This window comes from Phascolarctos cinereus, unplaced genomic scaffold (genome assembly GCF_003287225.1).
Source record: "Phascolarctos cinereus isolate Bilbo 61053 unplaced genomic scaffold, phaCin_HiC Scaffold_2;HRSCAF=192, whole genome shotgun sequence".
Classification (NCBI taxonomy): domain Eukaryota; kingdom Metazoa; phylum Chordata; class Mammalia; order Diprotodontia; family Phascolarctidae; genus Phascolarctos; species Phascolarctos cinereus.
In genome coordinates, this window is record NW_027555625.1 from 252,839,083 (window position 1) to 252,866,291 (window position 27,209).

A 27,209-nucleotide genomic window follows, 5' to 3' on the forward strand; every position below is an offset into this window, starting at 1 on the left:
CTCTCTGTTGGTAAATTCCTGATGGGTGAGGAGCCTCTGACCTAGTGGATGGACTCCTCCATTTCCTAGAAGCCTGGTCCAGGTATTACTGCTGCCTGCCCTGCTTCGGCACCTATGCTGAAGAATAGGGGGGAGGAACAGCTAAATCCCCGACTAAGTCAGCATGGCTGGCAGTCCTATGACTTGTTTTCATGTCCTGACCCTGTATTTTCTTAAACCCTCAGAAAATGAGTTCCGGGGTGAGCTGCTGAGTCAAAGGTGGACCCACGGAGAAAAGATCAGCAGCTGCAAGAGCACAAAAAGCATACCCGGCAAACTGAGCAAGGTGAGGAGAGGAAGATGGAGGGGACACCCATCCTAGAACTCCCCGAGCATGAGAGAAGCTCCCTGGGGCCCCCTTCACAGAGCGAGATGTCCCCTGCCAAGGTCCTCCTTCAGATCCCTATGGACGAGCCATTTTTTTGGTCCGGCCAGGGAATAGCCCCAGTGTTATGGAGAATGACCAAAGGGCAGTGGCATGATCCATGAGTTCAGCACCTTTTGAGTTGAAAAAGGACCTTTGAATACCAAACAGTAATAACACGTTCAGCTGACAGTAACATGTTCATGTTGCTTTTCAATCACAAAATACACGTAGAGTGAGAAAGGTTTGGTAGATTTCATCTTGTATATCCCCCTTCCTTAAGATAGGGTCCACTCCTAAGCCATGCCAACACATTTCTTTCTGTTTTTAACCTCCCCAAGGGAAGAGACCCCATAGCTTCCATTAATAAACATAGGAAACACCCACAATCGATGTATAACAAACCTCTGATAAACCTACACAACTGAAGACAAATTTCACTCCTAGATACTTCTTTTCTAATATTTGGCCATTTCTAAGTATGTCTTGTAGATGTGAGGCAGGTTGGTGGCATACTGAATAGATCAATAATCAATCAATCAATATGCCAGGAGTTGGGCTCAGGACATCAAGAAGCCCTAAGCCCAATTCCTGGCTTATTCCTACTAGGTATACAACTCTCAGCAACTCTCAGCCTCAACTCTTTTGTAAAGCTTAAGGCATTATATAAATATTAGCTTTCATCATCTTCTTTATCATCATCTTCATCATCATCATCTTCACCACTCCTACCAGTGATACAGATTTCAGCAAACCATCCATGTCTGCATGTCTGCCCAATCAGTGTGACTTCAAATCCTGCTTTTGACCCTTAAACTATCGTATGACCTTGGGCGAGTCACTTGATCTCTTTGGGCCATGTTTCTTTATCTGTAAAATGAGGAAGTTAGACTAGATGATCTCTGAGGTTCTTTCTAGTTCTAATTCCACTATCCCATGATCCTCCATAATTCAGCTACAAGAGCTGCACTCAACATGCTGTGAGCTTTCCTGTAGCCTTCTTGACCCAGAAAACAAAAGAATTTCTTGTCAAATCTGAGACCCTTGGGCCATAGGATGTGCCTGCTTTCTCTTGCTGTGAGAAAAATATTCACAGCAGCAAGAGTCAAAGTCTGCTCATCCCCAGGCTTGGTCACGTTTTATGTCCTGAGATTAGATCCCTAAGAACTTCCTGGCTTTCCCTGTGGAATTCTAGTTCAGGGGCATCCATAGAATTAACAATCTCAGAGTAAAACTGTACTTTCCAATATTATATCCACCTCTATCTTTGTTTGTGTGATATGAGATTTCTGATAAATTCCTTTCCCAGGCCTGCCAGTGTAACATCCTTTAACTCTTTACAGCCACTGCTCACAAGCAGCTCTTCCTCATTTTGGTTTGTTGTTATTCAGTCATTTCAGTTGTATCTGACTCTCTATGCCCTTATTTGGGGTTGTCTTGGCAAAGACACTGGAGTGGTTTGCCGTTTCCTTCTCCAGCCCATTTTACAGATGAAGAACTGAGGCAAACAGGGGTAAGTGACTTGCCCACGGTCACACAGCTAGTAAGTGTCTGAGGCCAGAGTTATACTCAGGAAAATGAGTCTCCCTGATTCCAAGTTCACTGTACCATCCAGCTTCTTCCCCTCACTTTGGTACTTCATTCTATACTTCAAGGAAATAAGATTTATTCTGCACAAGTGTTTCCTTTCTAGATGCAGACAAATCTCTCCACACCTGAAGAGATAATTTACTACTTTACTGAGGCTTCTTCCATCCTCTCAATCCCTGCCTTCCTCCAAAAAATAAAAGAAACCCAAATTATAAATTTACGGCTAATCCTCTGATGTCCTCTCTGAACTTGAATAGGCTTGTACGTGGATGAAGACATACCATACATCTTTGAGTCCTTCTAGCCTGGCAGCACCTGCCAAAACTTGGCCACAAGGATCACTTCATCAAAGGAAATGAAGTTTGCTTTGATCAACCCAGAGACAGCTAGGTGGCACAGTAGATAGAGCCCTGGGCCTGGGGTCAATAAGACCTGAATTCAAATCCCCCTACAAACACTTGGTACCTGTGTGACCCTGGGCAAGTCACTTCACCTCTGACTCCATTTCCTTGACTGTAAAATGGGAATAATGTTCGCACTGAGAGGAACAAATAAGGTATTTGTAAAACACTTAACATAGTGTCTGACACATAGTAGGCACTAAATAAACGCTCATTTCCTTCCTTCCATACTAGGCCATGATCACCACTTTCCTAAGTGCTCAAAAACCACCCCCTTAATAGGGTTCTTCTTGCCAATATGAAGCATTTGACTTTCATTTTCAAAACAGGCTTCCTTTCTCTAGGATTGACCCCTTTCTCTTGTGTTAGGTGGGGTGGAATGGTAAGAAAGAGGGGGAAAGAGATACTGCCAAAGATAGGAAGAAGGCTAATAATTCCCCTGAGGAGAATTTATACTTGCAATAGACAGGTCATTGATATTGCTGAGATATGAATATAGTCATGCCTTGAAAATAGTAGGTGCTTAATAAATACCCCTTGACTGATGGAGTATTGCACAAAGCAACCCCTTGCTTAAACTTGGACATTCACTTTGGGAGAGAACTGTTTGAGAAGGAATGAGAATAATAGCTAATTACCACTTAAAACAACAAAGTGGCTTTGGTGATGGGGGAGATTGAGCATAATGCTTATGGAGGTTTTTAAATATATATATACATATATGTATATATACATATATGTATATATGTATATGTGTATGTGTATGTGTATATATATGTATACACTCTATATATGTGTGTGTGTATGTGTATGTATATCTATCTATATCTATATCTATATATCTATATATATGTATATATGTGTGTATGTATGTATGTATGTATGTATGTACGTATGTATGTATGTATGTATGTATATAGGGAAATGGAGTAGGAATCACCAGAAAATAATTAAGGCTTTTTTAAACCTCTGAGAACAAAATATTTGAACAGAAATTTAGATCATTTCCTTAGAAGCCAAAGTAGAATCATTGAATTACACTTTTGGAAGAGAACTCACTTTATAGTCTTTGCTCCTGTCCATGGGCTGAACTGCTTCCATACCCTCCATCCTGGAATTCAGAACTCCAGGTCCACTGTGCTATCCAGCTGCCTCTAGGACTGATCAAGAACAAGTGTTGCCAGCTTAACTTCATTTCCTTTGATGACAGAGGTACTAGATGAAACCCAGGGTCACTTCCATCGAAGTTCCCCTCCAGTGCTTCATCTTGGCATGGAAGTGATCCTGGGTGGCCAAAAGTTATGTCGCTGGAGCTCAAGCTTTGGCAGGTGTTGCCAGGCTAGAAGGGTTCAGAGATATATTGTATGTCTTCATCCAGGTAGAAGCCTATTCAAGTTCAGAGAGAACATCAGAGGATTTACTATGAGTTGGTAATTTGGGTTTTTTTGGGGAGGAGGAGAATGTAGGTTTTCTGCTGATTTCATAAATACCCACTGAGAAAAATGTTTCAAAGCCAGAAAAGGAGGCAAGGCAGGGATTCTGGTCTCTTACAGGAAAGATAACTTGACAGTTCAGTTGTTTTAGCTGAGGGGACTCAGAGGATAGAGGTGGAGTTCGGGTGTGATAATGGGGAACTGACTTCCTTGTGTGTGGTACTTCACAGAATCTCAGAGTTAGAAGGCACTTCAGAGGTGATCTAGTCTAATCCACACATGAACCCATATCTCTACAATATCCCCAATGAGTTGTCATCCAGTTTCCCCTTGAGGATTTCCCATGATAGAGGGCCCAAGATAACTCTTTCCACTTTTAGAGAGTAACTCAGGTTTACCACATTGATTCTTCCCTCTTTCTCAAATCCTTCCTCCTCCTTTCACATTGAAAAAGTTGCCACGGTCTCTCTCCGTGTTGTCTCTTACAACTGTTACTTTCTCTCCATGTACATTGCTACCACTCTAGTTCAGGTCCTCGCAGCTTGTGGCCAGATACAATACTATCCTGATTACTGGCTCTCCTCCATTACTTACGGGTTTTATGGAGCCATCTTCAGCAGTCTCTCAAGAGCCTAATTGTTAGATTTTCAATGTGAGCAATTATACCTCAGAAATCAGCAAACAATACAAATCAGGGTTTGATTTATTGTTTTGTTGATTGTTTAGACTTAACAAAATGATGGTGAAAATGTTAATGATGATTAAACTTAAAGGGATGTCATGCTCCACTCTCCCCGCTTCCAAGAGGTGGTTGTTAAACATTTACCGACACACCCCTGATTACAATCTACCTTCAAGAAAACTGCTAAAATAACCTTCCCAGTAATAAAAAAAAATTATTTTATATATAGCACAATTCTGACTACATCACTCTTCTGCTCAAAAATCTTCAATGGTTCCCTATGGCCTCTAGAATACACTACAAATTCTTCAGCCTGACATTCAAACCCCTCCACAATCTGGCTCTTACCCACCTTTATGATCTTATTTCATATTACCCTAATTTAATCCACATTTCAGCCAAAATGACCTACTAGCTATTCTTAAACTCTGCATTCCATCTTCTAACTCTGCTTTGGCTCTGGCTAACTCCCATGACTGCAATGCAGTCCTTCACGTTTAACTCTTAGCAGCACCCTTAGCTAAACATTAGACTTGGCTTGAGCTCCTACACATGCAGAGCTTTATCTGGCCCCCTGTTTATTCATCTTCTCTCTCCCTCCTACACTTGGATACTCATCCATTGTATCCCCCATCAGAATGTAATCTCCTTGAGGAAAAGGGCTATTTTTTTTTAGGCAATTGGGGTTAAGTGACTTGCCCAGGATCACACAGCTAGTAAGTATCAAGTGTTTGGTCTGAAGCCAAATTTGAACTCAGGTCCTCCTGACTTCAGGGCTGGTGCTCTATCCATTGCACCACCTAGCTGCCCTGAAAAGGACTATTTATCATTTTGGTCTCTGTATGTCAGTGCCTGGCACAGTACTGTGCACATAGTAGATATTTAGTGTCTGTTGAATTGAACTGACACATTAGAAAGTTTTCTTCTATATCAAGTCAAAATCTGCTTCTCCTAAATTTCTCCCCATGGCTTCTAGTTTCCTGGAGCCAAGGAGAACGTTTTCATCCCTGTTCCACAGGACCTTCTTTTAAGGATTTGATGATAGCTACCATGAGCCTTTAGGCTGAATACTCTTAGTTCCTTCAAATAATCCATATGGGACCCAATTCGTAGTCTACTCATCATATTCATTGCATTCTACCTTGTCAGTATTCTGTCTAAAACATAATACCTAGGACTTAACATAATACCCCAGAAGTGGTCTGACCAAGACAGTACAGAGGGAGTCACACCCTTTACTCTGGACACTCTACCTCTATCAGTGAAGCCCAAGAGCACATCAGTTTCTGGGGAATTGCATGTCACATGGGTTAACTTGTTTTGAGCTTATAATCCATTAAACCCCCAAGTTCTTTTTCACTCAAATTGCTGTCCAGCCATTTACCTAAAATATTACAATTCTAATGTTATAGGTAGGTGGAGCAGTGAATAGAGTGCCTGGCCTAAAGCCGGGAAGACTCATCTTCCTGAGTTCAAATCTGGCCTCAGACATTTACTAGCTGTGTGACGCTGGGCAAGTCACTTAACCCTGTTTGCCTCAGTTTCTTCACCTGTGAAAGGAGCTGGAGAAGGAATGGCAAGTCATTGCTGTATCTTTGCCAAGAAAACCCCAAATGGAGTCACAAGGAGTTGGACGTGACTGAATAACAACAACAATTGTTACAGAACATTGGGATGGCTAAATGATGCATTTGTGCCATTAGTTTTAACAAATGACAACTGACAGAGCAGGTTCATTAGGGCATTTATTATACAGCTGTAATTTTTAAATTGGTGTGTGCTGTGATCTCACACTTTAAGATGTTAGGAGAAATCCTCCCAATCCGTGAATTAAAGAGTACCACACAAAGGTGTTCTTTCTGCAGCTCAAGGAGGAAGCAAAATATCTCCTACCTTATTCAGCTGCAAACTGGTCTCACAGTGGGTGCAATGTCAGGAGGATTTAAATCAGCAAGCAAGTAGTGCCCTAAAGGAAGTGAGGAAAACCACAATGTACTTACAGAATAGCAGCCAAGAGAAGCGGATGGCAGCAAAGATTTTCAGATACATCTGCTTTTTCAGGAAAAAGAGATGTCCAGCCAGTGGCCAAAGCTTTCTTTTAGCAGCTATGGAGGGATAAGGGAACAAAAGACATTATACTTGTAGAAAATATTTGTTACTAAAAATATTCATAATAGACATGAATAGCTTTAAGATCTCTAACCCTAATTCTGTTATCAAGATCAAGGGAATAGACAGAGCACCAAACCTCGGGTCAGGAGGATCTGAGTTCAAATCCAGTCTCAGACCAGACACTTGACACTTACTAGCTATGTGACCCTGGGCAAATCACTTAACCCCCAATTGCCTCAAAAAAAAAACAAGATCAAGGGGGAAAAATTGGAGAAACTATTTTGGAATATAGAAAAGGGGACATTGTGGGTTGGGGCTAATAGGATCATAGATTTAGACCTTAGACAGAGGTATCAAACTCATGACCACTGTGGGCAAATGACCCTCAAAACTCCTGAGTGCTGAGAACTAGATTAAAATGTAGTTGGGAAATGTTTAACAAAATAAATGAAAATACAACACAACATAGATAACATTAATTTGTGGTTTTCTTAATCAATATGTGATTGGAGGGATCTGTTTCTCTTTGAGTTTGATATCACTGCTTTAGAGGACATCGAATTCCACCTCATTTTACAGATGGGGAAACTGAAGACCATAAAGGCTAAGTAATTTTCCTAAGGTCACACAGACAGTGACAGTGCCAGGATTTGATCCTTGGTCCCCTGAACCCCAATGCAGTGCTCTTTCCATTGGGAAAATACAGTAGAGATAGGAAACATCATCACACACACACACACAAATCACTGAATTTGAAATTAAATGACCTAATGACATATTGAATAAAATAGATGGTGCCTTGTCTGCAACAAAGAAACTTCATAATCAACTGAAAGACGTTTTCTTGAAACTTGAAAATGCAAGTCCTTGTACGCTGGTATTAATATGTCCTCAAGCAATGAGGTCATTGCCATAGCTCCTTCTTTAGTTACAATATTTAACCAGTAGCAAAGGCAAGCTCAACACCACTGTTTTCTCCTTTTTTCTTTTTTGTCATTTTGCTCCCCTGGGGAATAGGATGGTTGAAGCTGATGGTCATGCAAGCAAAGTCCTAATGTCTTTGATTAACGGACGATGGCACATCAACGTCTTCTAACCTCACTCTCTGCTAATGTCTCTGAGGCTCACTTGTTCTTCAGTCCCCTGCTGTCTTCCTCACCAACAGAAGCTGTCAATTATAGCCATTTGAAGAATGACTTAGTAATTGGGACACAAAGTCCCCCTAGAGTCAGGAGAATGCATCTTGCTCTTTTTATCTTCTGACCCTAATACTTTGTTACCTTGTCTACTGAGAAGAGAGGAGGTGCCACACCAGGACTCTCTTTTGGATTTGAGGGAAAAGTAGTATTGAGGATATCCAGTAACACACAGAAGACAACATTTGGGAAAAGGCAATGACATCGTTGGTGCCTAAGATGGTTATATACCAGTTAGCAGAATATGATTTAGTAACAAATTGAACTAGAGACCTTAATGGAGGTTAATTTAATCTCATAGGTTCCCTGAGGCTTGCTAGGTTATACGACTGGTGTATGGAAAAGAAAAGTTATCTCTTGTTCAAGAGGAATAGACTAGGGTTGAAAGGTGGTAAAGTGGCATTGTATTTCCACACTGTGAAAATTCACTCATTTAAGATGGGGGTGAAGTGGGGAGTAATATGGTAAATAGCATTTCAGTGGGAAACAAGAGAATTAAATGGTATTGTCATCAGAGTAGCTACATACTGCTGGGTCAAAATGAAGAAATGGATGATGATTTACTCCTGAAGATTACAATGTTATCATGGAGGCAGGATATAGTTGTGATAGGAGAACTTCAACTATTGTAACTTATTGACTTTCTCTCTCTCTCTCTCTCTCTCTCTCTCTCTCTCTCTCTCTCTCTCTCTCTCTCTCTCTCTCCTCATAACAGAGTTTTTGACAAATTCTTGCTTTGCCTTGCTAATAATTCTATTTTTTGTGACAAGTGACAAGGGGGGGGTTGCTATTCTGAGTCTGATTCTCACCAATACAGAGGAACTAGGTGAAGTGAAAATAACTGGAACCTCAGAAGGAAGTGAGTGTACCACTTTAGAGTCAGTCAACAAGTATTTATTAAGTACTTACTATGTGCCCAGGCACTGTGCTAAGCATTGGGGGTAGAAAGAAAGGCAAAAGACAGTGCTTGCCCTCCAGGAGATCACAATCTAATGAGGAAGACAAACGAATATATATAAACTTTATACAGGATAAGCAGGAAAAATTAACAGAGGGAAGGCACCAGAATTAAGAGGGATTGGGAAAAGCTTCCTGTAGAAGGTAGGATTTTAACTGAGACTTAAAGGAAAATACTTGGAGCTAAGATATGGAATGTCTTGTCTGTGGAACAACAAAGAGACCAGTGTCACTGGATCAAAGAGTACATGATGGGTGGAGTGTATAAAGAGTAAGAATACTGAAAAGGTGGAGGGTGGCTAGATTATGAAGGGCTTTGAATACCAAACAGGAGATTTTTTTTATTTCATCCTAGAGTTGATAGAGAGAACCCCTGGAGTTTGTTGAGCAGGGAGTAACATGGTTAGACCCATGCTTTAGGAAAATCACTTTGGGAGCTGAATGGAGAATGGACTGGAGTAGAGAGAGACTTGTGGCTTGAAGAACAACCAGCAGGTTATTGAAATAGTCCAGGCATGAAGTAATGTGCCTGCACTAGGGTGGTATCAGAGCAGAAAAGGGAACATATTTGAGAGATGTTGGAATGGTGAAATCAACAGGCCTTAGCAACAGGCATGTGGCAGGGTGGGGAGGAGAATGTGAGAGATGGTGAAGAGTCAAGAATGACTCCTAGATCATGAGCCTAGGAGACTGGGAAGATGGTGATGCCCTCCACAGTAATTAGGAAGTTTGAAAAGGAGTGGATTTGTTAGGGGGAAAGATAATGAGTTTAGTTTTGAATATGTTGAGTTTAAGATGTCTACTGGACACCCAGTTTGAAATGTCTGAAAGCCAGTTGGAGATCCAAACTTGGAGTACAGAAGAGAGATTAGGGCTGGATAGGTAGATTTGAGAATCATCAGCATAAAGATGATTAAATTTAAATCAAAGGGAGTTGATGAGATCACCAGTGAAGTCGTATAGAGGGAAAAGAGAAGGAGGTCCTACACAGAGCCTGAGCTAATTTTCTGAAGTGGGACACCCATAGTTAGTGAATGTGATCTAGATGAAGATTCAGCAAAGAGGCAGAAGTAGTACTCTAATAGGTAGGAGAACTAGGAGAGAGGGGTGTCATGGAAACCTAGATAAAAGAGACTATGAGAGAGAAGAGCATGATCAGTAGTATCTATCATAGGCTACAAAGAGGTAAAAAGTTTTAAAAAAATTAAAATTGAAAAAAGGCCTTGGATTTGGCAATTAGGAGATCGTTGGCAACTTTGGAGAGATAATGAAGTCAAAAGCTTGATTGTAGGGGGTTAAGAAGATAGTGAGAAGAGAGGAAGCATAGACATCTATTGTAGATAGCCTCCTCAAGGAGTTTTACCATGAAGGGTAGAAGAGATAAAGGAAGATAGTTGAGATGAAGTGATCCAGTGAGGGTTTCTTTTGAGTATGAGGAAACTGTGAGCGTGTTTGTAGACAGTAGGGAAAAGCCAGTAGACAGAGAGATTAAAGATAAATGAGAGGGCTGGGATGACAGAAGGGACAGACTATCTATTGGAGGAGACAAGATGGGATGGGATTGCAGACAGATGGATAAGTAATAATAGAAGAAGGCATCTGAGTAAGATATGATGAGTAAGAGGAAAGAAGAGGAAGATCTCAGTGAATGACCTCATTTTTTCTTGTAAAATATGAGGCAATGTTGTCAGCTAAGGAGGTATGTATGGGAAGCAATGGGAAGTTTGAGGAAGGATGAAAAGGTTTGGAAGAGCACTCTTGAAAGTGGGAAAATGAGTTGATATAGAAGGTGTAAAAAGATTGCCTAGATGCAGAGAGGGCCCACTTGACATTATGTAACATAAAATTTTAATCAAGCCAGCCAGAATAGTTGCATGATTTTCTCCACCTTTATTCGGCAACACTATGTAGTAGCAAAGGCAGCATATGACGGTAATGATTGAAGACTGAGATTTGGCAGGATGTTAATTTAATGGTATGAGAAAAGGGCCAAAGACTCAAGAGAAGAGGATAGTGTAGAGTTGAACTGGTTCATTAGAGGGTCAAGATGGGGGAAAGAGGAGAGAGTGGCTAGTGTAGGAGTGAGAAAACCAGGCACAATGTGACTTCTGCCTTGAATTTTTTGAAAGATGTACAGATGTAGGAAGCAAGGACAGATAAATGCAAAAAAGAAAAAGAAGAAAAAACAAAAGATAGCATAATCCCATGAAATAATATCAAGAATGGTATCATAAGTGAGGCTTGTGATCAATGCCAAGAGTCATCGAGTTTTGTTTTGTTTAACTATATGAGTAACAGGAAGAATAACTGAGATAAGACTGTTGCTGAGGGGATGATCATAACTAATGATGAAGAGTAACTATTCAACTCTTATTTTCTTTCTGTTTTGTTTTCTTCCAAGGAGTGTGATCCTAATACTGGGAAAGATATGATTAGCAAGGTCTTAAATTCCAAGATAAATAGTAAGGGAGCATTTAGATTTGAATGACTTATCACCAAGAGCAGTGAAAGAACTTGCCGGCTAATTGCTAGGCTGCTATAAGCGTTCAAAAAAATCCTGAAGAATTGAAAAGGTGTTACAAGACTAGAAACTGGTTAATGTATATGTTTTCAAAACAGTGGAAGAATATAGTTCCTTCTAATTAAGGATACAGAGCTTGATTTAAATTCTTGGCAAAAGCCTAGAAATCATAACTAAAGGCATGGTTTCTAAACAGTTGAAAGGTTTCCTTCTGCTTAACTCCTTCCACATGACAGCCCTTCAAGTATTTAAAGACAGAGATAATTCCCACCCCCATTCTCTTCTCCAGGCTAAGTATCCCTAGATCCTCAAACAAAGCTTTGAAAACTACCACCACCACCACCAACAACAACAACACCACCACCCTTAGCCTCTAGGACCTAATGTAGATTTCCTTGACTCAACTTTCCCATCCTTGTTACCTTTCTTAAGCCTCCTTGTTCAATTCCTTTCCTGACTTCTCCTGTTCCATAACAGTGTGGCATTTTTAAAGGCTCAGTCTAGGGCTCTCTTCTTTTCTCACCGTACATGATCCCTTAGAAATCTCTTCCATTATCATGGATTCAAGTCCAACTCTTCTTAAACTGTGGGTACAGTAAAAGGTTTCTGAACTTGCAACGACCAAAAATTAATTCAAAATCAAACTCGAAATGAATCCTAGGTATTTATGGCAGGTATTGAACTTGCAGCGCTGCACAACTTCACTGCAGCCTTGGTTTCGAACAAACAACAGGCAAACTTAGCACTTTCCATGCTGTTGCAACCACACAGCGCCAACGAATGTTGCCAAAACACGAAAAGGGGTCTCAACTGGAAAAAGTTTAAGAAGCCCTGGATTCAACTATCACCTCTGTATAAACGACTGCTAAATCTCAGAAACCTAGAATCTTTAGAGGTGGATGGTTTATCAGAGACCATCAAACCTAACCAAGATCCCTCAGCATACTTGATAAATTATCAATCTGCTGCCTGAAGGCCTTAAGCAAGGAGAAACCGACTACATCCAAAGCAATGAATTCCAGTTTTGTACTACTCTATTATGAAGGTACTCCTTACTTCAAACTAAAATTCACATCTCTATAACTTCCCATATATACATTGCTCTCTGGTTCTGTTCTCTGGAGCTCCAAATATTCTCCACGTTGTTTTTCCGCTCTGGTTTGTGGATTTCCTCAGATGAGGAACCTTTTCAGATCATTAGATTTAAAGGTGAAAGACGCCTTAGAGATCCACTGCTCCAGTGCTATCATTGGACTGATGAGGAAACTGAGCAAGGCTTGATCTGTAGCTGATTTTTCTACTTTTTTTCCTGGTACGTCTTGCCTTTTTCTCAGATATGACATTGGCTTGCTCAGCTGCCTTTGAGGTAGATAAGAAGATTTCTGCCCAAACTCTAATGTAAACAGAAGCTGCCCTCAGCAGTTGTCTGAAAGATCTTAGATATATAACTGCAAGCTATTTTGCTCCCTCCAGTTACTCTCCTCTCGTCCCCCCACTGAGAAGATATCTGGTACCTTTTACTCTTGTCCTGTGGTTTCACCAGGTCAGTATCTTCTGGGATCAGGAGGGGCTCATAGCAAAGCTCCACTTCTCACAGGGCTCCGGAAAGCTAGTGTGGGTCTTATTATTCCTCTAAATAGAGGAACCTCTCTCCCCCTGGTCCTCTCTGGACAACTTTGGAAGGGGATTTGTTTCTTCTGGCTGACCTCACATGAAAGAAGGCTCACTCACTTACCTGAGGAAGTGGGAGGTAGTTCAGCTGAGGGTGGATCTTGATGAAGTGAGGTTAGTGCTCTAATGAGGACCCTTGAGTAAAACAAAGTTTCAAAGAAAAAAAAAAGAACTTTTTCTGGGGGAGGGGAGGAGAATATACTTAAACTGCAAATAAAAATATATAATTCATTAAACTCCCTATGTTTTATAATTATTTGAACACGCAATAGTACAACTCAAGCCAGACTACAAACAAGAAACCTTAGAAAAGATTAGTTATTCAGTTCAATTCAACAAATAATTATTAAATGCCTACTGCATGCAGAGTGCTTTGATAGGCAATGGATGGGGTTTTTTCTTCAAAGTTTATATAGGAGAGTAACTTTTTTCATGGAGTAAAGTCCAGTTGGAACACAGGGCACACACATTGATAAGTATAATATTAACTAACACATAAGTGCTTTTTTTGTTGCTTCAGAGAGATGAAAAAAAATTTTTTTTCTACTCTTTTGAAGCATTGAAGCCTAATGAAGAGGAGAGATATCTTTCTCTCTATGACTGGGGGGAAGGGAGAAAGTAAGTGATTGCGATAATAAGTTTTGAAAAGCAAAGTAGGAAAGATAAGGGAATTTCTGGTAAATTACCAGTCTTTTCAATGAAGCAGAGATCATCATGAATCAATCAACAATCACTTATTTAATATCAGCTATCTTCCAGGAGCTGTGCTAAGTACTAGAGATTTTTTTGAAGTCATCTTCTGCATGAGTTGTATGTAGATTGGGGATCATGTTGAAAGTTCAAGAAGAGAGGAAAAGATTTAGAACATTGCTATAGAGAATGAGAGACAGTCAGTCAATAAGAATAACATAGAAGGATTACTGAAGTACAGTAAAGATTTATAGCTAAGTCAACTCAGTTTCATGATCTTATACAGTGATACTCAAATACGGGGGGGGGGAAGGTAGGAAAATAAGATGGTGGAAATTAACCAGGAAGGAGGATTGGCAGGTCAGGAATGGCAGAAGGTCAAAGAATGAGGGTTTCTCGTTGGTGAATAAAGTGGAAGACCATGAGGTTGGGGGCTGTATACCGACATACTTGAATCCAGAGTGAGGGAAAGGACTGGAAAAAAGGAAGGCCTTGGTGAAGTTTAAAAGCAGTTTGATTATGCCTGAGAGAGTGATAAAGATAGTCAGGTTGTAGGCTATGGTCAGAGAGTGGAAGTCTCATATCTTGGAGGTGGTTTTGTCCTATGAAACAGTGATGTTTGAAGTGTGAAGAGATTGTCCGGGAGGTCTACATTCGTTGGGACATCAAGAGCTGGAGGGTTGTAGGATGTTGGGGAATGATACGTATTTCTAATAGAAGGCATCATTTAACCAGTCAAGCATTTATTTAGAACCTACTATGGGTGATATAAAGGATTGCACAGACTGTAGAAATGGAAATGTTATTTTGATTTGGAGGCACAGGAATGATTTGGCAGCCTAGTGTATTATGTTTTGAAAGCAACAGTGGGGAACAAAGAATATGCCAAACCTTCCTCCTGCACTATTAGTTGGAGGTTGGGGGTGGAGAATGGAGGAGAAGTGGCTTCCCATAAGAAAGAGTCCCAAAGGATGTGGTGGTGTCAAGTTTCAGGTAAAGTGAGGAGGCAGAAATGTGTTAGAGAATGTTGGAGAACTTGTTAACAATAGGGTAGGGGTCCCTTTGCAGATAGAGCACTAGAGTTGGAGTAAGGAAAAATTGAGTTCAAGTCCTGACCTACATGCTTACTACCTTTGTGGCTTAACCTCTCTCAATTTCTTCATTGGTAAAATGAGGGTAGTAATAATTCCTGTGTTGTGGGGCTGTTGCAAGAATCAAGTGAAATAATGCATGTATAGTACTTTGCACACGTTCAAGTGTTATATAAATGCTTATTGTTAACATTAATTATTATCACCCAACAGTTCTTTTTCCCCACCCTCATTGTCTTTGGAAGTAAGTAAGCGACTAATATGAATACCTGGACTAAATTTAAGACATTTCCCTCCCAAATCTTTGACTAAGGAAATCAAAATACAGAAAAATAAAAGAGCAAAAAAGACTAATTTATAACCCTGGCAGGTTATTCGGCATCTATTCAAACATTTCCAGAGATAAGAAATTCACAAACATCCTGTTACATATTTGAATGTGTCCAACTTTTAGAACATCCTTCCTTACACTGGGCCAAAATTGGCTTCCTTGTAACTTCAGTCCCTGGCCCTGGTCTGGCCCTCTGCAGCTGCACAGAATAATTCTTGCATAGTGCAGCCCATCAAATACTTGAAGGCAGTCATCATGGCACCATAAATTTTCTCTTTTCCCATCTAAACATTATCATTTCCTTCAGTAGCTCCTCCTCTGACATGTTTTTAAACCCATCACCACATTGGCCATCCTCCTTTGGATGTGTTTCATCCTGTCTGCCTCCCTCTTAAAGTCTAGCTTCCAGAACACAGAATACCAGATGTCTGGCCAAGGCAGAAGACAGTAGGAATGTCGCCTCACTCATTCTGAAAGCCATACTTCCATTGAAGCAGACTAGTAGTGCCTTAGTGATCAGGTCCCAAGTTCTTACAATTCACATCTCCCATATGGCTGTTTCCTTTTCCATTCCCCCAGTACTAGCCCTTATTCAAACCCCCATTACTCTACACTTTAATTGTGATTATTCCTAACTGATCTCCCTATGTCCAGTCTCTCCCTCCTTTAATATGATCTATATACTTTATGGGGAAACAAGTTACTGCCCACTCCAACCCAAGAGAAAGGGCCTCTGACTACCCCATCGTACCATTCCTCCCTCTTTCCTACCTTACAGCAAAGAAACAAAAACCCATGTTGAAAGTCTCCTCCAATCAATTTCTCCTTTTCCTCTGTTGCTCTTAGATATTCTTAGTGCTACCATCATTCTAGGAGAAAAGTGGAGAGATTTCTGCAACAAAGCCTCAAACCCCTAGGTCTCACCTTTCCCTACTTTCTCTTCTTATCCATTGGTTATGCAACAGTATCTTATCTTTGCTGTCAAGTACACATAGGTCAACTGCACAAGTCTGTTTTACTGAAGTGAAAAAGATTGAGATTTTAAGCTACATATGAAGCCTGCATAGGGATAATGTCATGTTACCCAAGTGGCCTGGTGTGTATTTATAGTATTAAAGGATTCCTTCCAGGTATGCCCTGATTCTTAAGTTTGCAGGTTCTTTCTCTAGACCTTGACCATCAGAGCAACAGTTTTTTCTAAGTCACTTTGTTTTTACCTCTAGTTTCAAACTGTTTGCCCCATGTTTGGTCTCTAGAAAGACCAAAGCCATAGGATATTGGATTTGGAAAGGACCTTAGAAGTCATCTAGTCATAAGACATAGAATCATAAATTTCTATCTAGAATGGACCTTAGAGATCATCTAACCCAACTTTATTTTAGAGATGTGGAAACTGAGGCTCCAGGAAGTAAAAGGACTTGCTCAAGGTTAGTCAGGTCATCAGTGCAAGAGCTAAACTTCCAATCCAAGGTCTCAGGCTCCAAATCCAGAGTTCTTTCCACTGCACCAGTCTGCTTCCTTTCCTGTCTGGATGCCAGGACCACCCCTTTTGGTTTTCAATCAAGTCTGCTGTCTGGGCAGCCCCATCTCTTGGCAAGTAAGCTGGTGTTCCCCTGGCTCCACCCCTGGAATTCCTTTTTTACTCTGGCCCTTGCTTTTTGCCTATTTGTATCAGCTGTCTAACCGTCCCTTCTGGTCTGGATCAGCTCATCTTTACTCTATCCTGATATCTCTCACTACTAGAATCCTCTTAGGTCTTCACATCTCTGTGGTCCCACCTATTATATCATCAAGCAGCTTAGGTTTCCTCCACCCAAGAGCAGCTAGCATAGATCTATAGCCCTCTAAATGCTTCACAATACATGTTAATGAAAATATCATCTTAATTCCCATTGTCCTCCTCATAAATGTTTAAATGTTTAGTACCCAACATCTAGACGTTAAGAGGCAGTGTGATGTAATGGATAGCAAGTTCAAACTAGGAAGACCTGGATTCAGGTCTGTCTTCTGACACACACTGGTTCTGTAACCCAAGACAGTCACGTAACCTCTAGGGCTCTAAGCTATTTTCTATGTTGCATAGAAGGTATTGCTTTGGTAGAGAGAGTTTCCTAACGCAGGAGCTTCCTATACCAAAGAAATTAGATGTCTACTCCTTATCCTTATCCCTAGACAGACTTTAACATCTAAATTTTTGGTCCCTTGTCTAGGGTTGCTCTTCAATCATAAAATCACAGGATTTCAGAATTGGATGGTATGTCAGTGGTCATTTTGTCCAACTAATGCCTGAATAGGAATTTGTTCTTTCACATACCAGAGCCATGTCATCCATTCTCTGTTTAAAGGTCTTCAGTATGGGGGAACCCACTACCTTCCAAGGTGGCTCACTCTACTTTCAGATAGCTCTCATTGTTAGAAAAATTTTCTTGAGTCAAGCCTAAGTTTGTCCCTTTGTGACTTCCACCCATTTGCTCCTGGTTCTGCCTCCTGGAATCAAACAAAATGAGTCTAATCCCTTTCCACATCACTGTCCTTCAAATACTTGAATACAGCACTCATGAGCCTCCACACCACTCTCAGTCTTCTCTTCTCCAGGCTAAACATCCACAGGTACTTAATAGAGCCTCATGACATGACATGGACCCAAGGTTTATACCATTCTAGTCACCCTCTTCACTATATTTCCAGCTTACTGATGCTCCTCTTAAACTGACTCTCAAATTTTGAACTGAATTCTCAAGATGTTGTCTGATCAAGACGGAGTACAGTGGTACTATTCCCTTTTTATTCACAAATACTATGTCTGTCAAAGCAGCTCAAGATTGCAATGGCTTTTTTTTTTTGGCTACCATATCACACTACTGACTCACATTGAGCTTACAGTTAAGAAAAAAAAAACCAGATCTCCTTAAGATAACCTACTATTGAATCATTCATTCCCCATCTTGTATATATGGAGTTGATTTTTTAAACTTAAATGTACTTATATTTATCCCCCTTAAATTCCCTCTCATTAGATTCAGCCCAGTCTTCTCATCTATAAAGATTTATTTGGATCCAGCTTCGGTTATCCTGTGTGACATCTATCCCTGTTAGATTTATGTCACCTGCAAAGATGATGCTTTTATCCAAATCATGGACAAGAATTTTCAACAGCACAGCACCAACCATAGATCCCTGGGGCACTCCACTACAGACTTGTTTCTAAGTTCATAGAACATAGATTTAAACCTCAAAGAAATGCTGGAAGTGATGTAGTACAAGCCTCTCTTTTTACGGGTGAGGAAACTGAGACCCAGTGAGATTAAATGACTTGCCCAAGTTACAGTTAAGTGGCAGAGATAAGATTTGAACCTTGGTCTTCTGACTCCAAATCTAGCACCCTTTTCCATGCTATCTCTCGACACTGAACAATTAATGAGTACTTTCTAAGTCTCTTCTTTCAGCCAGGCCTGAGCCCATCTACTTATTCTAATTGAATAGCCAATATCCAGTCGCTTTTTGGAGAATGATCACTGATAGGTTAATTTTCCAAAAACATAAAGGAGTTGGCTTATATTCCTGAGTTTTCTTTGAGATATGACATTCTATTGGAATGATTAATAATCTATGAAAATGAAACTGTTGTGCATGCTCATGCACAAACACAGAGGAAAAAAAGGTTCAACTACTCCCTATTGCCTATGGAATGAAGTATAAATTTCTCAACTTAGCATTCAAGGACCTCCACAATCATCTATAAACTACATTTCCAGTCTTCTCTCCCCATTGATCTTCTATAGGCACCCTCTACTCTAATCATCCTTGTCTTCTCATTTACCTCTGAATTCAGTCCCTCCTTTGTCCCTTTGCTTATATGATTCTCTCCACCTAGTAATACATTCTTTTCTCATTTTCTATGCCTAAAAATCCTGCTTTCCTACATGACTCAAGTTCCATCTTCTCCATGAAGACTTCCCTGAACTCCCCAGTCCACAATGATCTCTCCTTCATCTGAGCTCACAGCACTTATCTTCTTCACAACACTAATGGCTCCTAGGATATCCTGCTGTGAGATATCTTCATGCAGTTGTCTTGCATTACTAATTAACTCAAATTGATTAACTTTTCACCTATGGGTATCTTATTTCCCTAAGAAGATTGAGTTCATGGAAGGCAAGGACCATAGATCATAAGTTCCTAGAACACTGCTGGGTTCAAGAAGTAGTAGGTACTCAATCAATATTTGTTGAATGACTGAATAAATGAATTGAGCAGAATGACAGGTCAAATAAAAAAATCGAGTTGTGCCATAAATCTAGTGAACAGAGCCCAGCCCAGGGTTTAGCTGTGATACTGATATTTCCTCAGGACATAGTCTTGTGAGGGGCATTAGTTTCCTTTCATGCCTACCCAGGATAATCTGTGGCCTGTGACTGCTTTCTGTATTCTTTTCTTCAACTTTAGAAGGGCCAAAATTATTGCAAAATGCCTCTGATGTTTTTGTAGCAATAAAACAGTTTTCTAAACTCAGAATAGGTTACTATCCATTTATACTAGGTTGTTTTTTTCTTGGAAGACAGAACTATGTCACTTTTTCATTTGCTTACATGTGAATTCTATACTTTCATCTTATGCCTCTTTCATGCCCCCTGCCCCCAACTTCACCCCTACCATCCACTGGGAAATTTGTACCACTTTGCAGACCATTCTCTTCATTCTCTCAAGCCCAATGACTCTTCTCAAAGTGGAGTGTTTTCTCATGAGTTCCTTGGTGCTTATGAATATACTGAGAGCATTAACACTGACCCTGGAGAATACTAGCTTGGCTTCTCTAATGGATTTTCATAGAGTTGTCAAACTGACAGAACAGATTTCAATATTACAGTCATATAATATATACCACAGACAGCATGGTATAATGGAGAAAGTGCTGGTCCTAGAGTGAGAGGATCATAGATGTAGAGTTAAAAGAGAACTTAGAGGCCACTGAGTCTAAGGCATTCATTTTACAGATGAGGAAACTGAGACACAAAAAAGTGCCTCATGTCTAGTGCCATATTTGGGTCACATAGCTGCTAAGTGTGAGAGGTGGGATTCACATTGAGGTCCTCATTACTCCAGGTCCAACACTGTATCTACTATGCTACCTCACCTAGTTGTCTCAGCATCAGAATGACCTTGAGTCAAACCCTATCTCACACATGTCTTAGATGTGTGATCATGGACCAGTCATAACCTCTCAGGTCCTAGAGTGAGAGGATCATAGATGTAGAGTTCAAAGAGAACTTAGAGGCCACTGAGTCTAAGGCATTCATTTTACAGATGAGGAAACTGAGACACAAAAAAGTGCCTCATGTCTAGTGCCATATCTGGGTCACATAGCTGCTAAGTGTGAGAGGTGGGATTCACATTGAGGTCCTCATTACTCCAGGTCCAACACTGTATCTACTATGCTACCTCACCTAGTTGTCTCAGCATCAGAATGACCTTGAGTCACACCCTATCTCCCACATGTCTTAGATGTGTGATCATGGACCAGTCATAACCTCTCAGAACCTCAATCCCCTTGTCTTAAAAATGGACATAGAATACCTATAATGACTACCTTTAGAGGCCAGGTAGTATAGGCGATAGAGGTATTAGGGTCATGAAAAGCTTGGTTCAAGTTCCATGTCTAACATATACTGACTATGGGACTCCAGATAAGTCACTTACCCTCCCAGTGCCCCAGGCAACTCTCTAACACTCTAAGTTGCACAGGATGTACCAACCTACATTGGCAGAAGTTTCTTTATTGAAATGACAGGTAGGCTTCCTTCCTCCCCTCCCCCCCGGGGAAAAAAAAGCTTACCATCTATCTCTAAAGCTTATTGTGAGTCAAGCGAGATAATATGTGCAAAGTGCTTTAAAACTTTAAATGACAATATCAATGTCACAATTTTGTAGGCACATATACTTGATTGTTTGTAAATAAGGCAGGATAAGGTCTGGTACCAACCACATGCCTCGGATTAAACAGAGTCTCCATATCTACCTCTTAGGGATGTCATAGGTGGGATTTCCAAATAGGTAGTTGTATTATCTGATGTCTAAGGTAACTTCCAACACTTGGGATTCTGAGATTTTAAACCACAAACCATGTAAAATTCATCAATATTGGGCCAAATAAACACAGAAATTTAGACTTCTGAGTCAGCCTTGATTGGACTTTATCCTAGATCAGATGAGTTTGCATTCTGGGACTACGCATGTACTACAAGCATTCAATGAAGGGAGTATCGGGAGAGCATTGGCCTCTAGGACACACTAACCTGAGGTATTTGCTTTGACTTCTATTCTTGCATTAAAATGGCCTTTCATGCCACTGTGGTCCCTGGAACTGTTATGCAGTGGAATCTTGCTAAAATTCAACTTGCTAGTGTGAGAGTAGAGTTCCAACCCCACCCCAATCAATCATGCAATCAATTAACAAAATAAACTAGATATTATGGAAGTTTAATATAAGCCACATGTGTAGATAAGCCTTTAATCAATGTGAAAGGATCATTGGAATTTTGACCATTGGATGAAAGGCAGATGATGCTACATAAGAAAAAATCTTGTGATTAGTTGAAAAGATCAAGTCCCTTATCTGGGCTACATATGAAAAAGAGCCATGGGTCCTGTGGTCAGTTGAGTCAAGCTGTGGATCAGTTCAGCAGTAGAAGATTCTAGTTAGGCCCCTTGAGGTGGGGGGAAGTAGAGAATTTCTCTCTGACTTCCTTCCCTGCTTCTACATTGGCCATATTATTAGAGAGACTGAACCAGTGGGAGACAATGCATCCAGATAGGAGCAGAGACACACACACACTGAGGATTTCCTGAAAACAAATAGAGATGAAAAAACATAGTTGGGGGCAGCTAAGTGGTGTAGTGGATAGAGCATCAGCCTTGGATTCAGGAGGACCTGAGTTCAAATCCAGCCTCAGACACATAACACTTACTAGCTGTGCGGCTCTGGGCAAGTCACTTAATCCCAATTGCCTCTCCCCTGCTCCCCCCCCCAAAAAAAGATAGTTACCTAAAGGAGGAAATAATTCCAGAGAGCATGATATGCCATGGAGAAGAGAAGTGCCAACTCTGAACCCTACAAAGTCACTAACTATTGGAGCCTGGAAAAGAGTTGCACCTGAGTGGAAATTCATGAAAACTTTATGCAAGGAGAAAAGAACTTCCAGTAACCAGGAGTTGTGAATTGTCTCTTTGCACATGTGTTCACTACATGTTTGTCTCACTACCTTTGCACTTTGATTTTATGCCTACTTTCCCCATGAACCTTGTAAGAGAGTATCTCCTAGACCTTTAGGAGCATGTTTTGTACCAACTATTCTTACTAGAAAATATCTTTGCCAAAACTAAGTAAGGCTATTGACTAATAATCATAGAGAAGCATACCAATGGGGGTTTGTGAGTGACAATAATGAGAGCCCAATCCCTCAGGGTTACCTTTAAAACCTTGAAAGACAGTAGTAATCAACTGTCTGCTTGGGACTCCAGACTGTGAGTGAAAGTCCTAAATTGGAGGAATTGCCCCAGTGATGGTAGTGCTGCTCAAGAAATCAGAATTCTATATCTGATGAGTTCATCTTGGGCCAAAGCAGCTTAATAATTGAAATAGGCTATAAGGAAATTTTTTTCTTTTAAGTAGTCTCACATTATCAGTACTAGGGGCAATGCTATAGAGAGACTTTGGTATATAAGGAATTAATTTGTGATGACAGACAGCTCTCCATTCTCCCTGAGCAACAGGAAGTAAGAAAGGGTCATTGAAATTTGCAGATGATCCAAAAACTGTATTTCAAGCCTTTCCTTCTTTTGCCTTACCTGATGTTCCAGTGCCATTTAGCAATTTCAAAAGGCAGAGGAAAAGCAGGAAGTAGTCCATTCCCTGGATCACTGCTCAAAGGATGAAGTAACAGTCATTGTGCTAAGCTTCCAGCATGAGAAAGTAATGTAGGACTCATGACAAAAGACCTCTCAGATGGTGCTAGGTACCTGGTAGCTGATGGGACCATTCATTCAGGTCTAAAAATTTTGGTGAGGGGGAGAAGAGAGTCAACCTAGGAAACCAGGAACAGCCATTAGAAGATTACAAGTTGAAACACACTGATCTAAGCTACATCATATTGCCACTATGGGCTTAAGGATGAGAGTTCCCTCAACCCTGGGAATCAGTTATTATAGCTCTCACAGTTATTACAGCTCCTAGGAGACAAACTTGCTATGGTTTTCCAACAATGAAAACACCTTCTAGGGTTTGATCCTGATATATTTTCTTCTCCTAAATTCCATCCACTTTGCTGGTGGCCACAGTACAGGTTGGTCTCCTTAGCCACAGATTCCAAAGGAAGTAAGAACTCAGCATTTAGTACCTATATGACCTTGGACAAGTGGCCTAACCATCCTCAGCTTCAGTTTCTTCATCTATAGAATTGGGGGGGGGGGAGAAGAATAGATGGCTACTGATAGCCCTTCCAGATCTAGGTCTGTGCTCCTGAGATCCTATGACATTGCTCTAAGGGGAATAAAAATAAGCTATGGATAACAATCTGGCAATGGGATATCAAGGAGAGTCATCAATGACCTGAACCCAAGGCTCCCAGTCCCAGCAGAGCTAAGCAACTGGGGAGGGGAGTTGTGCTTGTAACAAGGGGGCAAAAAGGAGAAAGGAAGAAAGAAATGTAAGAGTAGCAAAAAAGGGGAAAAGTAGGGGGGTAGAGAAGATTAAGAACACTGTCTATGGGCCTGGATATCATGGCGCCAACAACAATGGCCTTTGTGGTTGGACAATTTACCAACTTCCAACAAATGAGGCAAGGTTAATGAGATTGGCCAACAGTGTTCCTTTTCTTGAGACCTGGTGAGACCTTTTTCTAGGATCATGAGTCTTTGGGTCTCCATGTCCCATCAAACCTAGGCAAGACTTGAGGGCTGCCTCTTATGAAGAGGCAGGGAGAAGAAAGATATAGGGAAAACCCTTACTAGCCCTGAAATATGCTAAAGGTTTGTCTACTAAGATGCTAACTTTCCCTTCTTAAAGACAGGGGAGAATTTGATTCTATATTTGTAGATTTTGAAATTTCTGTTCACTGTGGTATGTCGGGCAGATGGAAGTCCTTCAGGGGCCAGAGGCTATTTATGTCAAGTCTTCTGCTGGCCCCAGAGTTTGCAAAAGAAATAGAATGAGGGAATCAGCAACAGCGAAAGTGGTATGCAGATGGGATGGAACGGAAATAGTCTGTCTTCATAACCACGCTACAGCTTGGTTAGAGCTACAGAGTGAAGGGAGCACTTCCTTTAAAAAGAAATACATGATTAATCCTGACTTCAGTTAAAAAAATCTGACTCATTAGGCTACTTTAGAAGGGTCTAAGAAAATATGTTAAGTGTATGAATGAAAAAACAATTTTCTCTTATTGAACTGCATTGCAAAAGGTGATGTATTTGTATTAGTAAATTATTACAGCCTTCTTCCTCTGATACTTTTCAGTGTCTTCTGTGGAAGGGAGAACAATTAAAATATTAATTAAAGTGAATAAATGGTTTCAGGAATACAGGAAAGATGTAAAACATGATGTAGATGGCAGCATTAAGTTAAAAGGCCTATTCCTTGCCTTTGAAAACAGAAAAATACATCTTGGCTTCCTCAGAGGTGGCAATTTACATCCATGTCTGGCTAGAGAAGTGGGTTGCATAGTGAAGGTAGTAAATTGAGGTTGTGACTGATTAGTGAAAATAGTTAAAAATATGTGGTAAAAAAAAATAATCAAAGGATTTGGTTTTTATTCCTAGAATTGACATAATTTTGGGTAGAGGCTGAGCAGTATGTGTACGTTCATGGAACTTTTCCCTTGCCTTCCATCTACTCTGTCTATATCTTACATGAGCCTAGTGATTTACAGGGTATCTCCCCCCATTAGAATATGAGTTCTGAGAGGACCAGGACCCTATTTTTCACTTTCTTTGTATCCCCACTGCTTAGCAGACAACCTGACAGAGACAGAATACTTAGCAAATTCTTGTTGACTAATAGGTCTAGAGAGTAGGATGGTTGTACTAAAGTTTTTCTGTGTCTGCATTGATTCTATTTCCTTCATTAACATTTATATAGAGCTTACTATGTGCCAAGCACTATGCTGAAGTGCTTTACAAATATCATTTTATTCGATCCTCACAACAGCCCTGGGAAGTAGGTGCTATTATTATCCCCATTTTAGAGATGAAGGAACTGAGGCCAACAGAGGTTAAATGACTTGCCCAGAGTCACACAGCTAGTAAGTGTCTGAGGCTGGCTTTGAACTCAGGTCTTTCTGATTTCAGGGCTGGAACTTTATCATCTATGCCACCTAGCTCAATGTTCATTTATCATTATTATTATCATTACTGTCAGTAATAATAATAGCTAGCATTTGTGTAGCACTTGAATGTTAATCCATTTGAATTTATTTATGGTGAGTACTTAATAAAGGCATCTACTATATGCAGAAAACTGTGGTAGATGTTGGAGAGAGACAAAGGTTAAATAATCAACAATTATTTATTAACTAAATACTATACATGTGGTGCTGTGCTGAGGAACAAAAATGAAACAATTTGTGCACCTAAGGAACTTGCCTTCTATCCAGACAAGAGATAGTCTTTGCCCACATGGAGCTTATAATATAGTAGGGGACTAAGACACACTGAGATAACGATAATACACAATCAATATAAGTTTATGAAAGAATTGTAATTCAAAATTCTATATGACATACCTGGGAGAAGGTTATTACCAAGAAAGAGGATTGGGAAAGGCTTCAGTGAACTGTTCATAGCATTTGAGCTGGGCTTTGAAGAATGAGTAGAAGAGAAGGCTAAGGATGATCCTTGGGATCGTCCACATGGAGGTGAGAGGAAGAGGATGAGGAGCAAGAGAAGAAGCAGTTTATTTAAGAGATGGGAAGCCAAAGGAGGAAAGAATAGGTAGAACTTATTGACAGTGTCAAATGCTGCAGGAATTAAGGGTAATGAGAGTTTTTAAAAATAATAAAGGCCACTGGATTTAGTGATTAGGCTTCCATGAATGGCCTTTGATTCCACTGTAGTAGTGGGTTGAAGAAGATGGCTTTCAAGTCTTAGGATCAAGAAGACAAGATCAAATCCTAATCAAATATAATATGTATGGGTCATGCTATTTCACTTTTCTGAGCCTAACTTTCCTCATCTATATAATGGGTATAATAATATTTGCAGCACCTAATTTGCAGAGTTGTTGCAAAGTCCATAAGAGGAAATGCACATGAGTCTTTGGCCAATCTAAAAGTGCTCTAGAAACATCAATTATCATTATTTTAAACTATTGAAGACACAAGCCACACTACAGGGTAGAAAAGTGAGAGTCTGAAGTGAGAAATTAGACACTTTTGGTATTGGGCAACTTTCTCAAGACCGCTTTGGCAGTTAAGGGGAGGAGACACATGTCTCAGGAGCTGAATCAAGTAGAAGGGTCAAAATAAAATGTTTTTAGGATTGTTTGGGGGATGGAAAGATACCCTTTACATGTTGGCAACCTAGTAGTCAAGTGCAAAAAAAAAAAAGGGGAAGTAAACTTGAGATCTCTTCCCTGTCCTGCCAAAGATTCATCATGTGGCTTGAGGCATGTCACTGAACTTTTCTGTGTGTTAGTTTTCCAAGCTATGATAATCAGGAGAATGATTCCTGCCACCATCAGCCTCAAGGTTGTGGGGAGGACAACTGAAAAACCATATTTGAAAAGCTTCAAGTTCCTTTTGAAAAAGAAAACTCCATAAATTCAAATAGTCTTAGTGTTATCTGTGCTGCACCACCTGCAGTCATCAGATGCCACGACTTGGGTTCACCACTGCTAGTTTCAAACAACTTTGAAATCAAAGTTCGTGTGCTTCATTGTTGATAGCCCAAGCCTTCCATTGCTTCAAAAAATTCACTATCATATTTTAAAGCCCAAATTTTCATTCTGTAGCTCAGGTTTTTTCCCCTCTTTAAATCAAAGCTCCATGCACAGAAGAGAAAAAAGCACTTGCTTGTTGACCATTTGATGCAGATAAATTGCAAATGGAAAGGTGCTCTGGAAAATGAATGCCACAGCTGTT

The 27,209-nt window shown here is 40.3% G+C and overlaps 1 long non-coding RNA gene across 1 annotated transcript in view; it reads left to right on the forward strand.

Annotated features, from left to right (window-relative positions):
- Positions 1–228: 228 nt before the first annotated feature.
- Positions 229–27,209, forward strand: part of LOC144455883 (uncharacterized) — a 35,891-nt gene continuing 8,910 nt past the window's right edge. The window contains exon 1 of the long non-coding RNA XR_013484708.1: positions 229–325. This is a non-coding gene — a long non-coding RNA (uncharacterized LOC144455883). The remainder of the gene's footprint in view (positions 326–27,209) is intronic.